The sequence below is a fragment of the Glycine soja genome, chromosome 2, assembly GCF_004193775.1.
Source record: "Glycine soja cultivar W05 chromosome 2, ASM419377v2, whole genome shotgun sequence".
Taxonomy (NCBI): Eukaryota; Viridiplantae; Streptophyta; class Magnoliopsida; order Fabales; family Fabaceae; genus Glycine; species Glycine soja.
In genome coordinates this window covers 26602464-26619635 of record NC_041003.1, presented here as the reverse complement: position 1 = coordinate 26619635, position 17172 = coordinate 26602464, and positions in this window count along the sequence as shown.

Sequence of the window (17172 nt, the reverse complement as noted above, 5' to 3'; positions counted from 1 at the left end):
TTGTCGTGAAATTTGGTAAATGCGGACTTCATATGAAACAATGCAATGTAATGGAAAGTTGTACAATGTTCATGACATTCTTTCCCTATTTTGTGATTTTGATTTTGATTTGATTTTTTTTGGAAAACATAGATTGACTGTCCTTTTGAAAGAGGTGATAATTCATGCGACCTTATCCTATCTTTTGCAAATCTCTCCGGGAACTCCCTCAAAGTGTATGTTCTTTTTTATTTAGTCACTTGACCATTTTGGAGTGACGGCAATGGAGCCATTTGATGTTTAATCAATCCATCGAAATCCTAGGGTTTGTCCCCCCTTTTTTGTTGAAAACATCGATGGGTGAGAACTTTTGATCGGCCCCTATGTTAACTTGAGGCTCATGCACGATGCCCCTCATTGCCCCAGTGTAAGGCTTTGAGGTACCAATCGTTGCCTTTCGTCATGACCTTGTAGGAGGGAACCTATTGGGTGAGAACTTCTAATCTGCCCCTAGGTTCGCTTGAGGTTTTTGCATGGTGCCTTTCGTTGCCCCAGTGTAGGGCTGAGAGGTACCAAGTGTTGTCTTGTTTTCACGACCTCGTAGTGAGGAAGAATGAAAGAAGCAGTTGATTCTTGCAAAAAGAATTTTCCAAGGACGAGAAATAGTTGAAGGATCTTTTAGTTGATGGATTAAGTCAAATGACTCCTATGTAGAAGCAAGATGTTTTGATGTCTTGATGATGCTAAAGGATCAAATGCTTCTAAGTTTTATTCAAGACAAGAATCCAAGAAAGTCAAGATATATTATCAAGTTTGATCTCTTAGAATCTTTAGGAAGAAGTTTCCAAATTGAAACAAACAAAAGGTTTGACCAAAGAATTCTATCATTTCAAATTGAGATTTGCTCTCTGGTAATCGATTACCATTAGTTGAAAATGTTTTAATTCAAATTTTTAAAACCTGTAATCGATTACATAAGTCTTGTAATTGATTACCAGAGGGGATTTTCAGAAAATAATTTCCAAGAGACATATCTATTCAAATGTTTTATGAACGGCCATTCAAATGTTTTAAAGAGAGTTTTTATTGCCCAAACAGTTTTATCCTCTCGAAAGATCAAGAGTATTTCTGAACTGAAATGTCTTATCCTCTCAAAAAGATTCCTTGGTCAACCACTTGCTTATTCAATAAGGAATTTTGATTGGTCTTCATTGTACAATCTATCCCTTTTAAGAGAGATTTCTTCTTCTTATTTCTGAAAAGGGATTAAGAGACCGTGGGTCTCTTGTAGTAGAGGATTCTTGAACACAAGGGAAGGGTTGTCCCTATGTGCATTGTTAATCCGAAAAGAGAGAGTGAAAGTTTAATTGGGGAATAATATTCGTATCTTAATTCAATCCCCTCTTCTTCTCAAGGTAACTGAGGCCATTTGTCCAACATCCTATTCTTGATAACTCACTTCTCTCTAAAAAGACAAAATGAGGTCACATGAACGTCTATATTTTTACTTGAAAACACAGTCAATCAAATGCCTTTTTATTTTTTATTTTGAAACTTATTTGTTTTGAACTTTGCTCGTTGTTTTACGGCACCCCCACCAACGTGCAAGATGAGTAATCTCTGATTGAACGGTCTTGGAAGTCAACACTCAGGAGCGCAGGTTGCTTGAGCAAACAAACCAATGGCTTACACTCACATTCCGGTGGAAGTTGAATAAGCAAAGATGTGTTCGTGAGAGGATGTCCATTTTATCTATATCATTTAACATTGTAACTGTGGTTTATGGCATAAACTTGAAAATCCTGATGAGTCATAACAACAGCTTCCAGAATTGCCCCATGTATGGTGTTGCTTGTTAATGTTAGGATTCAACAAGCGATTCTCCTCAAATTTCAGCCAGCCCGTATCAATTAGACCTTGCACCTTACGCTTCAGAGCCCTACAATGCTCAATGGAATGCCCCGGGGCTTCTCCGTGACAAGCACACGTTGCGTTCGAGTCGTATTCTCGGAGAAATGGAGGTTGATGAACCTTGGCTAGGGTTATGGATACCATTGAATTATCAAGTAGATATGGGATCAAGTTTAGCATATGACAACGGAATTTGGGGTGAACCCTACAGGCTTTTTGCTGCAAAATTCCTTTTTGTTGGTGTTTTTTTGCTTTGTGCTAAAGGTGGTCTTCGTCATTGGAAGTGCGGTAGACAGACTTTGTGGTTGATTTAGGGATGGCCTTTGTGGATAACTGGGTGGTGGGGTAAGGAGGAGGTTTGTTATTGGCTGAGTAATGACATTGTTGGGTTGGTGGGAAACTTGGCCGTATAGGAATGGCAGTCACAGCATGGGCTTCTCCCTCTTTCTCACCCTCTTCATTTGCCCCAGTTTTCTCAGTCGTCCTAGTAGGATGATCAAATTTGCCTCTTTTCGGATCCACTTCGATCTTTTTGCTGGCGAAGACCAAATCTGTAAAACTTGAAGGTGTGTAACCCACCATTTTTTTCATAGTAGAACACCGGTCACGTGTCTACTATCATTGTGATAATCTCTTTCTCTGTTTTTGGGGGTGCTACTTGAGTTGCCAAGTCTCTCCATTTTTGGGCGTATTCTTTGAAAGATTCGTGCCCCCTTTTTGCACACTTTTTGTAGTTGCATCCTATCCGGAGCCATATCAGAATTGTACCGACACTGCTTAATGAAGGCAACCATTAGGTCCTTCCAAGAATGGACTCAAGAAGGTTCCTAAGTTAGTATACCAGGCGACAGTTGTCCTAGTAAGACTTTCTCAGGAAAAATGTATCAGCAGTTTCTCATCTTTTGCGTATGCCCCCATCTTCCGACAGTACATCTTTAGATGGTTCTTGGAGCGAGTAGTCCCCTTGTACTTGCCAAAGTCCGGCACCTTGAACTTGGGAATGACCATGTTTGGGTATTAGGAACAACTCTTCTAGGTTAGCAAAGGCATAATCTTCACCTCCTTCAATGGCCCTGAGCCTTTCCTCTAGATGATCCAACTTTCCCATTCCTGCCATAGTCATGAGGGTTTTTAACCGTTGTGGAATGCAAGAGGTGCAGTTGTGGGTGATACTGAGGGCCCTCCAAAGGGTTTTGTAGGGGTATACCACCAACTGCTTGCCCTTCAGTGGTATATCCGAGCCAAGGCTCGAAGTCGGCTAGATTGTGATGGGGAATTTCATGAGTCTCTTCCACGGTTTAAGAGACATGTGCATGATCAGTTTGGGGTTGCTGGCTTTCAATGGGTATAGGAGTGGAGTTATTGACATTCTTATTAGGAGTGTACGCCACATTGGGTGGCGTGTAGTTGAGAGGCAAGCCATATGACGGGAAGGCGTGCTCGTTTTGAATTTGCACATCATGGGGGCCGCCCGTACTTCCTAAATCTTTGCCTACCATATTTGAGGTTGGATGATTCATTTGCTTGAGGCCGGATGGGGACGTCGGGTTCACCTTAGCAACAACGCTGGTAGCGGCAATTGCAACCGCATTGGCTTCCATTACATTCTTCACGCTCATCATGGCCTCCATCATTGTGGCCATTTTCTCTTTAATGGCCTCCATGTCGGCCTTCATCTTCTCTTGTATCTCCTCTACTTCACCCATTACTCTAGCTCTAGCACGAGTTCGGTAAGGGCGTCGTAAAGTGTGTCCCCTTTTTTATAACAATGATTAAGTTCATTTTATTTTATTTTTCAAGGAAAGAATGCAACGAGCAATGCAACCAATGAAAAGCATGGATGCATGCGAATGATGTACAGTTGAAGTATTGCAAATTTTTACGCAAGATATGGGGTTGAATCAATTTAGATTTTCAACATGGTCCATGACATCTTTGTCAAGGTGAAACTGGAAGTAACAAGGACATCAATAATCCTAAATATGTTTGGCAGTAGACGAAGCAATGATGTGACTCGATTCATCTTTTGCCCCAATTTTGCAAGACGGTTACTTCCATATTTCAACTTGACTTGATGAACCTTTTTGTAAAAGCATGAGCTTGGTTCAACCCTATAATCCAAGGAATGGCAATTCTGATCGCCAATACTTCAACAACATCTTATAGGGATGAATGACTCGGGCATACTTTAAGCTTATGCACGGAAAATGTAATTATGAAATTGAGATGCCCGAAGAAACACCATTTCCTAGTTAACCATGCATTAGGTACCATGTTCAATTATTTTGTTTTTAAGTGAAACGGGTTTATGATCCCAACATGGTTGGCTCGTGGTGCCTAACACATGAAACTAAGAATGTAGTGTGAAGTTTCACGCTTCCCCCTTCTTTGTTTTTGTTTTGTAGAGGAAAACGCAAGGATGAGCAAACATGAAAACAAATGGTATACAATTTTGCAGATCAAAAAGTTTGTTGAACGCATATGCATGATGATGCCATGACTCATGCAAAATGTGAGGCTGGAATATGATAACGGACAAATGCAGGATATGTCCATTATGATGTTATGAAGAGATGCTTATGCGATGCATGATATGAATGCATTTTATGGACACGAGAGCCCGGAAAATTATCTCTTCTTACTTGCGCATTTGGGGGCGCAGTGCCCCATGTGTACAATTAAGAAGGTGATATGGACCTTCTGGCTTCCCGTGACAAAGGACGAGACCAACATACAATGCATGCTAGAGATAAAATGCGGGAGTGACTTGATTCGCACTGATTTTTGGAGTAAAAATGTGGGCTAAACTCATTTTATTCAAAAAGTTATAACTAGTCAAGATCTGAGCGACAATACAAACTTCCTAGCGGTTTCTAATCATATGGTCCATTAAGTCTATCATATGTTGACAATGGCTGAGAAGTCCGTGGATCTTCTTGGGGGCGGAGTAGGTGTCCGCCATTGCTTTGGCCTTGGCTAGCAATCGGGGAAGTTCTTGACTCCTGTTCAAAGTAAGAGCAAATCGGTCCGTCCACATTGTTGCCTCTTGGTGCCATGAATCAATTACCCTCTCCCTTGCTTCGCTTTCTGCTGATATCTTGGCGTACTCATCCTCTAGCCTTTGCTCGTGAGTCGCCGCTAGATTTAGCTTCTCTTTGCACTCATCGATGACGGCTCACATATTCCCTTCAGTCTCGCTTAACTGTTGGGACAAATTTCTTTTCGACCTGAGGCAAGCTTTTAGCTCGTCCTTCAAGATCATGCCTTTGACCCATGATGATTCCTTTCACCTCTTTGGAGATTGAGCTCACTATTGCTGCCCTATAAAGCCCCTCAAAACTTTGCCTTGGTCGTGTTCTTCCTTTCGGGCCTTCTTGGTTTCTCGTTCCAAGGCTTCAGCGGTGGCCATATTGACGTCTCTTAGTTAATCATACTCTTTTCAGACTTTGATGGTTATGGACTTGAACTTCTCTTCGACTACCCGGGCTCTTTCAAGCTCTGCCTTTAGGGCTTGTACCTCATCACTTTCTTCCGAAGCTTTAACCTCATCGTCTCTCACAGTCTTTAGATTTGGGAGCCAATCCAATCCTTGTGTCCGGACTCTCAGCCACTTATGATAGCCGCCGATGCTCCCATTACTGCTTCCCCTAAGCTCTCTATCCTTTCTTCACACCGCATCACATGCCTTGTGAACTCCTTAGAGTACCCTCGCATTGGGGTCACTGAAAACCCCGTGCGATGAAAGGCGTGATGCTTTCGTCTGATGGCACTCCTCTCATGGGACATCCTTCGCATGAAGGTAGAATCCTGATTCTTCCTTCCTTCTAGCGAGGGAACCAATTAACAGACGCCCCTCCATGCTAGCCAAGAGTTGGTCCCAATTCGCCTTTCCTTTTTCGACGCACGAGCGGTGACCTTGTAGCGGATAGACGGGCCTACCTTCTTGGAGAAAAAAGGTGTGAAATCAGCCACACATAGAGAGCCAGTGCACAACAAACAATTCTTGCGCTGCTCTTTTCACATCCCCGGTCGAACGTGTCATACATGGCCAAAATGGCGATGACCGGGCTTTCCTTGCCATGATGAAAGGCGAGGAAAGCGTCAATCACTGCTAGGTCCACTAACCCTTCCATATTCGGAAAGAGGACAACTCCAAAGATCAAAAGCGCCAAGATGTCAATAAAAGAAAGCCCATTTGCCTTGATTTGCCAAGGCCTTTTCCTTTTCCTCCAAACACTTCCTTGGTACTACGACTACCCCATTCCTGTTTTGCTTTACACGGTCCAACTCTTGTGCTGAGATTTTCACTACCTTGGCAACTCTTGTCGTGGAGGGATAGAACCCAGAGAAAAGATATGGCTTCCTTCCTCCCAGTGGGCATCCCAGGATTTCTTCAAACTCTTTCACAGTCGGCACTAGCTGGAAGTCCTCAAATGTGAAGCACCTTAGGGGCTGGTCATAATACTGGGAAAGGGATGCAATCGATTCCATGGAGACTTCTACCCTAGCTAGGTCCCAAATCTTACCATAGGCTTTGCGGAAGGCTTGCCGTTGAAGTTGACCCATTAATTGCCCTAACTCTCGTAAACTAGTGACCTCTAAGCTCTTGATTTTGACTTGATAGAACCTCTTTTTAAGCGAAGGCTTTTGACTTGATCCCATGTTTTACTAAAGTGAAATAAAATCTAGTGCGAATCAAAACTCCGACATCTATCATGGGTGGAATGGATGAATGCATGAAAAAATGCATATGACACAGATGCAATTTACGAATACGGGAGCCCGAGAAACTGTCTTCTTCTTAGACACAACGTCTAGGGGTAGCAAAGTGCCCCAACATACGTTTTTTTTAAGAAGGCGACACGGACCCTCCGTTGGTTTGTTTACAGAGGGGATCAAGACAGAACCCATATGCGATGCATATGCAAAAGATGCAATACGGGAATGTACATAGTATGACAATATTCACCGAACATAAGCAAAAGGGTATATGATACTTATGCATGGCAGTGTGAAAAATGGCACGCAGCGTGTTTGCTCCATGCCCCTATTTAAGGGACCTATAAGGGAGAGAGCTAACTAGGCTTTTAGTGATAACCCCCAAGGTAGTCATATCTCTCTTGATAGTTTCTAGAGGTATCATCCCCTTCGAAGAACATACTGCAGCAGTAGGAACTACTAGCAACAATATGTTTTCAAAGAGAAAAACTCTAGATGAGGGTTCACTGTAATCAAGCAAGTCGGAGACCTAGCATGATCACGGATTCACCTCCACTCCTTATGTTCCCACGAACCCGGGTATAGGGCCCTTTTTTCAACTCACAGTGTGTGCAAATAGTGTTGGTGTTTGTGTGCATCAAATGAATAAATATTTACCCCATGCATACATTTTAAAACACACTAAAAGCAACAAAGAGTTTATATACACAAGAACATAATGAAGGGAAACCAACAAAGGAGTAAGTCATGGTAAAGCATTGCACAAGATTAAATGGCCTAACTCTCTAAAAACAGTCCCCAGTGGAGTCGCCAACTGTCGCAACCCACCCTTCGGCGGGAGGGCGACGCGAGACTCGCGGGATGCGTGTTCCAAGCGAGGAATACGCGCGGAGTCGCCACCAACGTTTATTTGAGGAAAACGTCGGAAAAACCGGAAAAGACGCGATCTACGAACTTTTAAGTGAAAGGTTCGGGAGTTGTATTTACGCACGGGGAAGGTATTAGCACCCCACACGTCCGTCCCAAGGGACGGCAGCCTTTAATCGAATGTGCAAACATGACTTTGATTTTTACGTTCCCTTTTATGTCCTTATATCCTTTTTATATTTTTCCTTTTTTGTGGTCGACAAGGGTGTTTCCCTTTGCTCCTACGTATTCCTCAATTTGGGATGAGAAAATCAGACCTACGTAGTTCTTTCTTATCAAGTGATTCTTTTTACTTAAGAGGTGATCATTTTAAGGCGTTGGACCTTGAAAATGATCCATTTTACTTAATGAGAATTTGAAATGACAAACTTCAAAAACCTATTTTTGTGGACGAGCTTGACTAGGCGAGTTGATTTTAGCCTTAGTTTCACTTTAGTTATTAATCAATTCGATTAAGAATGAGAAATCCCAAAGAGAAAACGTCCGATTGATTTTCCGCTTCATTTGGCTAAAAGATGTTTTTTTTATTATTATATTATTTTTTTCTTTCTTTTTGATTTCCAACGTGGTTACGACACGACCGAACGGTCGAAATTCATTTTAACCGAAGTTAACGGATAATACAATTCAAACGTTCGGTGGAAATTTATTTTATTTTTAAGTTAAGCGAGAAATGACTTAAGTAAAATGGCTTAAGCACGTCAAGAGGGGGTATAAAAAGTAAACAAAACGAGAATAAAAATGCACGAAACATAATGTGGACCACTACGGGTACATAGAATGAATCGAAAAGCTTGGTTCGAGGTACTTACCCGTTGAAGATCGAAGAACGATGAAGAACGAATGAAGAACGTCGAAGAACGGTTGAAACCTTTGTGAAATTCTTCACGGAAAACGTTACGGAAACGTTTCAGAAGTGCCTCGGCTTAGATTTTCTTCACGGAAACAATTTTTCCAAGCAAATTCGAAAGAGAGAGAAATGCCTAAGGGGCTGAACCCTTTTCTTCTTCACTTCCTCCCCTATTTATAGCAAAATAGGGGAGGTGGTTGCCGCCCAGCTCGCCCAGGAGGTTGCTTCCTCTAGAAGCAACAGCCTTCTGGAGGAATATTCTGGAAGGCCCAAGTGGGCCTGGGTGCTATTTGCACCCCCATTTTTACTAAGTACACCCCCCTCTGCTTTTTTTGGTGATTCTTTTTTCGTAAAGTTACGGAAACTTACGAATTTCGTAACGATACTTGTTTTCTTTCCGTAATGTTATGGAACCTTGCGGATTACATAATCATCCCCTTTTTGACTTACGGAATGTTACGGAACCTCACTTAATTATGCAACGATGCTTCCATTTGATTTCCGGTGTGTCACGGAAACTTACGGATTGTGCATCAATATTTTTTTGGTTTTTCGGCATGTCCTGGAATTTCACAAATTGCCTAATGATGGGTGCCAAGCACCTCCCAAGGACCAAAGAAAGGTCGCATGTCACCAAGCAAAGGTCCCCAGACGAAATTAGGGTATGACACATCTAAAGATATATTGTCGGAAGATGGGGGCATACGCAAAAGATGAGGAACTGCTAATACATTTCTTCCAAGAAAGTCTTACTTGGGAAGCTGTTACCTGGTACACTAACTTGGAACCTTCCTGAGTCCATTCTTGGAAGGACCTAATGGTTGCCTTCGTTAGGTAGTGTCAGTACAATTCTTATATGACTCTGAGCAACTACAGAATATGTGCAAAAAGGGGCATGAATCTTTCAAAGAATACGCCCAAAGGTGGAGAGACCTGGCAGCCCAGGTGGCACCCCCAATGACGAAAAGGATAATCGTGATAGTAGACACACTACCAGTGTTCCACTATGGAAAGATGGTGGGTTACACACCTTCAAAATTTGCGGATTTGGTCTTCGCCAGCAAAAGGATCGAAGTGGGTCTAAAAATAGGCACAATGCGAAAAATGGGGCAAATGAAGAGGATGAGGAGTTCCAGGATATTCCATTGAGCACTGTATGACTTCGAAGCGTAAGGTGCAAAGTCTAATTGATGCTGGCTGGCTGAAATTTAAGGAGAATCGCTTGTGAATCGTAAACATTGACAAGCGACACCACACATGGGGCAATTTTGAAAGCTGTTGTTAGATGTCTCTGATGACTCATCAGGATTTTCAAGTTTAAGCCATTATTGTAAACCACAGTTACAATGCTAAATAAAATGGATAAATTTGACATTTTTGTCCCTCATCCTCTCTAATTACATCTTTTCTTCCACTGGAATGTGGGTGCAAGCCATTGGTTTGTTTGCTCAAGTGACCTACGCTCTTGAGTTTGGACTTCCAAGACCGTTCAATCAGAAATTACTCATGCTACACATTTGGTGAGGGTGCCGTAAAATGACGAGTAAAGTTCAAAACAATAAGTTTCAAAATAAAATAAAAAAAACATTTGATTGGTTGTGTCTCAAATAAAGTACAAACATTCATGTGACCTTATTTTATCATTCCTGAAAGTCTGTCTTTTTTGAGAGAGAATGTGAGTTATCAAAAATAGGAATCATTTGACTTAATCTGTCAATTGAAAAAAAATAAAAAATCCTTCAAATGTTTCTTGTCCTTGAAAATTCATTTTTGAGAACCTGCACAGTTTCTTCCTTGCTACAAGGTCATGACAAAAGACAAGGTTGATACCTCAAAGCCCTACACTAGGGCAATGAGGGACACTGTGCATAAGCCTCGAGCGAACCTAGGGGAAGATCAAAAGTTCTCACATGTCGATGTTTTTAAATGAAAATAGGGGGATAAACCCTGGGTTTTCAATGGATTGATTAAACGTCAAACGACTCCATTGTCATCCCTCCAAAATGGTCAAGTGTTTAAATCAAACAGAACATACACTCTGAGGGAGTTCCCAGAGAGATTTGCAAAAAATAGGATGAGGTTGCATGAATTATCACCTCTTTCAAAAAGATAGTCAATCTGTGTTTTCCGAAAAAATCAAAATCACTTAACAGGGAAAAAATGTCATGAACATTGTACAACTTTCCATTATATTGCATTGTTGCATACGAAGTCTGCATTTACCGCATTTCAAGACAAAGGTTGCATGCATCTGGATCCCTAAAAATCATGTTAACTACATAGATTTCCTACATCTACTGTCCAATCTTTTGGAATTCGGAATGACCGACCCTCTCAATGAGTCAATCTCTTGCTTTTTCATAAGGGTGGACCCTTGAGGACTACATGTCCCCACCTTCAGAGGGCTACACGTCCTCGCCTTCAGAGGGCTACACGTCCTTGCCATCAGAGGTCTGCATGCCTTCACCTTCAGAGGGCTACATGCCCTAACCTTTAGAGGACTATACGTCCTTGCCTTCAGAGGGATGCACGTCCTCGCCTTCAGAGGACTACAGGTTCCTCGCCTTCAGAGGACTACACGTCCTCGCCTTCAGAGGACTACACATCCTCACCTTTAGAGGATTACACGTCCTCACCTTCAGAGGACTACACATCCTCAGCTTCATAGGGTTACACGCTCTCACCTTCAGAGGACTACACATCATCGCCTTCAGAAGGTTGCACGCCCTCACCTTCAAAGGACTACACGTCCTCACCTTCAGAGGGCTATGCGCCCTCACCTTCAAAGAACTACACATCCTCACCTTCAGAGGGTTGCACGCCCTAACCTTCAGAGGACTACACGTCCTTCCCTTCATAGGACTACATGTCCTCGCCTTCAGAGGGCTGCACGCCCTTGCCCGTCCTCACCTTCAGAGGACTACATGTCCTCACCTTCAGAGGACTACATGTCCTCGCCTTCAGAGGGCTGCACGCCCTCGCCTTCAGAGGACTACATGTCCTCACCTTCAGAGGGCTACACGCCCTTAACTTCAGAGGACTACATGTCCTCGCCTTCAGAGGACTACACGTCCTCGCCTTTAGAGGGTACACGTCTTCACCTTAAGAGGACTACACGTCCTCGCCTTCAGAGGTTTGCACACCCTCGCCTGTCCTCACCTTCAGAGGACTTCATGTCTTCACCTTTAGAGGACTACACATCCTCGCCTTCAGAGGGTTGCACGCCCTCGCCTTCAGAGGACTACACGTCCTCACCTTTAGAGGACTACACGTCCTCGCCTTCAGAGGGCTACACGCCCTCGCCTTCAGAGGACTACACGTCCTCACCTTCAGAGGACTACATGTCCTCGCCTTCAGAGGGCTACACGCCCTCGCCTTCAGAGGACTACACATCCTCGCCTTCAAAGGGCTACACGCCCTCACCTTCAGAGGACTACACGTCCTCACCTTCATAGGGCTACACGCCCTCGCCTTCAGAGGACTACATGTCCTTGCCTTCAGAGGGATGCACGCCCTCGCCTTCAGAGGACTACACGTCCTCACCTTTAGAGGACTACACGTCCTCGCCTTCAGAGGGTTACACGTCCTCGCCTTCAGAGAACTAAATTTCCTCGCCTTCAGAGGGCTACACCTCCTTGCCATCAAAGGGCTACACGCCCTCGCCTTCAAAGGGCTACACGTCCTCGCCTTCAAAGGGCTACACGCCCTTGCCTTCTTAGGACTACACGCCCTTGCCTTCTTAGGACTACACGCCCCACCTTCAGAGGACTACAAATCCTCACCTTGAAAGGACTGCACATCCTCGCCTTCAGATGGCTACATGTCCTCACCTTCAAAAGGCTACACGCCCTCGCCTTCAGAGGACTACGCGTCCTCTCCTTCTGAGGACTACATGTCCTCGCCTTCAGAGGACTACAAATCCTCACCTTGAAAGGACTGCACATCATCGCCTTCAGATGGTTACATGTCTTCGCCTTCAGAGGACTGCATGTCCTCACCTTCAGAGGACTACATGTCCTTGCATTCAAAGGGTTGCACGCCCTCGCCGTAAGAGGACTACATGTCCTCGCCTTTAGAGGGTTGCACGTCCTCGCTTTCAGAGGGCTCCACATCTGCACCTTCAGAGGACTTAAGGTCCTTTGCCCTTAATGCTTAATCGAGACTTGCGCTCCCAGGTGAGGGGCCAGTAGTTTCCCTTTATCAGTCCCTTGGTCACCCCCTGATCTCGGAGGAGGGCCAACTTTGTGAACACAAACAGAGGGAGGCTATCGTGTAGCCACTATGAATACTGGGGCAAGATTTCACCCGTGCCGCTACAAATAGACGAGTGCAGATCATGCGCACCAACATGACCACTCTTACACAGATATGAATGATGTTGCTACTTAGCAACATTCTGCCCAATGACCATAATGTTGATCTCCCCCTACGGAAGTATCAGTTGGTCTGTGCCGTCATGACATAGGTAAGTATGCTTGTGGCTCAACTGATTTCTGATGCCATCCACTATTTGCAGGGATCGCACCCACAAGACACCCAGTGGACCCGGTGGAGCCCAACAGGGCCCTGGGGTTTCCAGCTCTGGTTACGGGCCTCTATCAATCCTACAGGGTGCCCGTCCCCCCTAGCAAGGTCATGCCATCGTGACATAGGTAAGTATGCACTTCTCTCAATTGATTTCTGATGTCATCTATTGTTTGCAGGGATCACGCCCGCAAGACACCCAATGGACCCGGAGAAGTCCAACAGGGTCTTGGGGTTTCCAACTCTAATTATGGGCCTTTGTCAGTTCTACGGAGTGCCTGTCGCCCCCAGCAAGGTCATCAGGCCCTTACTAACCGAGCTTTCATCAAGAAGTACTGCGCCCCCTGTCAGGTGTAGGGTGAGACACCACAACAACCTGGGGATGGCCGGCAGGGGGCAACAGACGCACCGCCGCCACCTCCAGAGCCCCTCAGCTCATCTACAAAGGTTGGAGCATTGCCTACAACCCGTGGCCGACCAGTAGGAGACTAAGTCCAAAGCCAAAGGTAAGCAAAAGTACTAGGTCCATGACCGACAAGTCATCATGCGTCCAGCTCAAGACGTTAAAAAAGCGCTACTAGGAGGCAACCTAGTACCTTTTAAATCTCTACTTGTTATTTGATCACCTTTGTTTCTCAAGTCATAGTAGGACACACCTAGTTGCTCATGATCCTAGGAATTTAAATAAAACAAGCACAAGCTCGAAAGGTAGTCATACCTCACAATATATATATATATATATATATATATATGTTTAGGTAGCAAGATACTTTGGATACGCATGTATATAGCAAAAATACCTCACAAAAATATAAATATGATTATGTAGCAAAATACCTCATGAAAAAAAACAAAAAAAAGTAAAATAAAAATAAAATTGGTTAGCTAAAAAGCCAACATGCTTTTGAAAGGAAATGAACTTGCCATTCAGAACACAAGGTTTTTGAAGAAAAATGTGTATGCACCTAAAGGTTGAGTGCTGTGAAAATTTTCCCGAATGCCCAAAATGGACTCGGATGAATGCATGAATTGATAAAAGAACATGTTTTGGAAACACTGGGTTGACTTAAATAGGAAAAATGAATCCTGAGCCCTAGTGTCACATGACCATAAAAACTTGATGCTTGAGTGTCCACATGGGTGCATGCATGACTAGTTTTGCATAAAATTTCCAAATCATCATTGTTGTATGTGTGTCATGGAAATAAATGTGGGACATCCCCTTTATCTCTGAACCGCTGGCCAAACCAACACCCTGACAAACATCATGTTTGGTCGTTCTGCAAGCCTTTTGACCCAAGACCTCAAACCACCGTAAATCTTGACCCAGGATGAGAATTTCCATCCCTGTCCTCGGAAGAAGGAACAATGGGGTCTCCCAAGAAAAAAAAAAGTCATTCACTATTGAGATGCGAACACGCTTCCAGAACAAAGAAAGTTCCCGATCAAAGATTGGAAGAAAACAAAAGAAAAAGAGAAATTCCTGATCAAAGATCGGAAGAGAACAAAAGAAAAAGAAAAGTTCCCGATCCAAGGTCGGAAGAAAACAAAAGAAATATACTGATAGGTCATCGGACCAGACAATATTTGAATTGCCACAAGCAAATAAGAAAAGAAAGGAAACCACGACTTGAAGTGGTCCTCTCACTTTGATTGCCAACCAAAATCCTGTGCGTCGGTGACTTTTTCGCCCCGCACTAAACAAAAACAGAAAAGGAAAAGGCCAAAACACTCAAAGCCAAATTTCCCACAAAAAAAAAACACCATTCCCGAAAAAGTCCTATTGATCCGTGATCACGCATGTAATCTTTGATTTGATAGGAAATGATTTGCAAAATCAAGTCATGACATATCTATGGTTCGAAATTAGGATAAAACACTTACCTATGTGAGATTGATACACTTTGAGTGATTTTCTTCTATTTTGTTGGACCCAGTGTTTCCTCTAAATGATCGTTTAGAAATGAAACGCTGCTATCCAAAATCTCATTTGTGGTTATGAGAAGATTTCATCAGCATACTCTCCTTCCCCAATAGACACATTTGTTTTTCATCAAAAATCATATGTTGCTCTGATCAGTTGGAGGTTTTGTTTCTTTACTAAAGCATGTTCACATTTTAGTGAAAGAACACCAAGACTATTTTAGTCTCACAAAAGCAAGAACTATGTAGGTCTGAGTTCCTCATCACAAATTGAGTATATGTAGGAGCAAAAGCCTCACTTTTATCAACCGCCCCACCTTTTGCTACCGTGACCCGTGAAGTCCGATGATATGCGGAGATACCCAAGTGGTTATCCGCACAAACGATTTCTGTTAATCCTAACCCGTGAAGTTAGGTGGCCGGCGGAGATACCCAAGTGGTTATCCGTATAAACACTCTTTCGCTATCCGTCAGACTTAGAGTCTGGTAGCATGCAGAGACTAACGTCGTCTTCTGCACCCTTTTTCGATCAGGGGCAAGCAAACCCGTTGACACGCGAAGACTTCCATCGTCTTCTGCACATTTGTCATCCTGACCCGTGAAGTCAGGTGACATGTGGAGATACCCAAGCGGTTATCCGTACAAACGGTTTCTGTTAATCCTGAGCCGTAAAGTCAGGTGACATGCGGAGATACCCAAGTGGTTATCCGTATAAACACTCTTTCGTTATCCGTCAGACTCAGAGTCCGGTATCATGCAGAGACTAACGTCATCTTCTGCGCCCTTTTTCGATCAGGGGCAAGCAAACCCGTTGACACGCGGAGACTTACGCCTTCTTCTGCACCTTTGTCATCATGACCCATAAGGTCAAGTGACATGCGGAGATACCCAAGCGGTTATCCGTACAAACGGTTTCTGTTAATCCTGAACCGTGAAGTCAGGTGACATGCGGAGATACCTAAGTGGTTATCCGCACAAACGATTTCTGTTAATCCTAGCCCGTGAAGTTAGGTGGCAGGCAGAGATACCCAAGTGGTTATCCGTATAAACATTATTTCGTTATCCATCAGACTCAGAGTCTGGTAGCATGCAGAGACTAACATCATCTTCTGCACCCTTTTTCGATCAGGGGCAAGCAAACCCGTTGACACGCAAAGACTTACGTCGTCTTCTGCACCTTTTTCATCATGACCCGTGAAGTCAAGTGACATGCGGAGATACCCAAGTGGTTATCCATACAAACGGTATCTGTTAATCCTCACCCGTGAAGTCAGGTGACATGCGGAGATACCCAAGTGGTTATCCGCACAAACGATTTATGTTAATCCTAACCCGTCAAGTTAGGTGGTAGGCGGAGATACCCAAGTGGTTATCCGTATAGACACTCTTTCGTTATCCGTCAGACTCAAAGTCCGGTAGCATGCAGAGACTAACGTCGTCTTCTGCACCCTTTTTCGATCAGGGGCAAGCAAACCGCGTTGACACGCGGAGACTTACGTCGTCTTCTGCACTTTTGTAATCATGACCCATGAAGTCAGGTGACATGCGGAGATACCCAAGTGGTTATCCGTAAAAATAGTTTTTGTTAATCCCGACCCGTGAAGTCAGGTGACATGCAGAGATACCCAAGTGGTTATCTGCACAAACGATTTCTTTTAATCCTAACCCGTGAAGTTAGACGGTAGGCGAAGATACCCAAGTGGTTATCTGTATAAACACTCTTTCGCTATCCGTCAGACTCAGAGTCCGGTAGCATGCAGAGACTAACATCATCTTCTGCATCCTTTGTCAATCAGGGGCAAGCAACCCCGTTGACATGCAGAGACTTACGTCGTCTTCTGCACCTTTTTCATCCTGACCCGTGAAGTCAGGTGACATGCGGAGATACCCAAACGGTAATCCGTACAAACTATTTTTGTTAATCCTGACCCGTGAAGTCAGGTGACATGCGGAGATACCTAAGTGATTATCCGCACAAACGATTTTTGTTAATCCTAACCCGTGAAGTTAGGTGGCAGGAGGAGATACCCAAGTGGTTATCCGTATAAACACTCTTTCGCTATCCGTCAGACTCAGAGTCCGGTAGCATGCAGAGACTAACGTCGTCTTCTGCACTTCTGTTAATCCTGACCCGGGAAGTCAGGTGGCAGTCGGGGGTACTGTATAGTTATCCACACCTTTTGTCAACCAGGGGAAAACGAGCCCGTTGACGCGCAGAGACTAATGTCGTCTTCTGTACCTTTTGTCGTCCAGGGACAGTTAGTCAAGTGGCAGGTGAAGATACCTTATCGTCGTCCGCACCTTTCATCAACCAAGGCGAACAAGTTCGACGGGACGAT